At 51.8% G+C, this 284-nt stretch overlaps 1 protein-coding gene across 1 annotated transcript in view; it reads left to right on the top strand.

Moving 5' to 3' along the window:
* Positions 1-284, top strand: part of LOC116686866 (AFG3-like protein 1) — a 54,589-nt gene that overhangs the window by 19,062 nt on the left and 35,243 nt on the right.

Raw genomic sequence — 284 nt, 5'->3', positions numbered from 1 at the left:
GTAGCAGGACGTAGCAGGGCGTAGCAGGGCGTAGCAGAGTGTAGCAGATGAACATGGCATCGCAGAACGTGTAGCGGTACCATGGCGACAGCTGCTACCATGATTTTGGAGCCCATGCGTGCTTCTTCAAGGCCGTGGTCACACTTTGCGTCTTTTTTGGCAAGAAAACAAAGTTGACTGTGGCGCTATCGTGGTTACAAAAAGAAGAAGAAGCAGCTTTTCACAACGCACGGCGGGAACGGAACGATGCGTTCACTGTCGCCTTTAGGGTCGTCTTTATTCAG

Source organism: Etheostoma spectabile, unplaced genomic scaffold (genome assembly GCF_008692095.1).
Source record: "Etheostoma spectabile isolate EspeVRDwgs_2016 unplaced genomic scaffold, UIUC_Espe_1.0 scaffold517, whole genome shotgun sequence".
Lineage (NCBI taxonomy): Eukaryota > Metazoa > Chordata > Actinopteri > Perciformes > Percidae > Etheostoma > Etheostoma spectabile.
The sequence above is the reverse complement of the archived record's forward strand: the minus strand, read 5'-3'. Positions and strand labels throughout refer to the sequence as shown.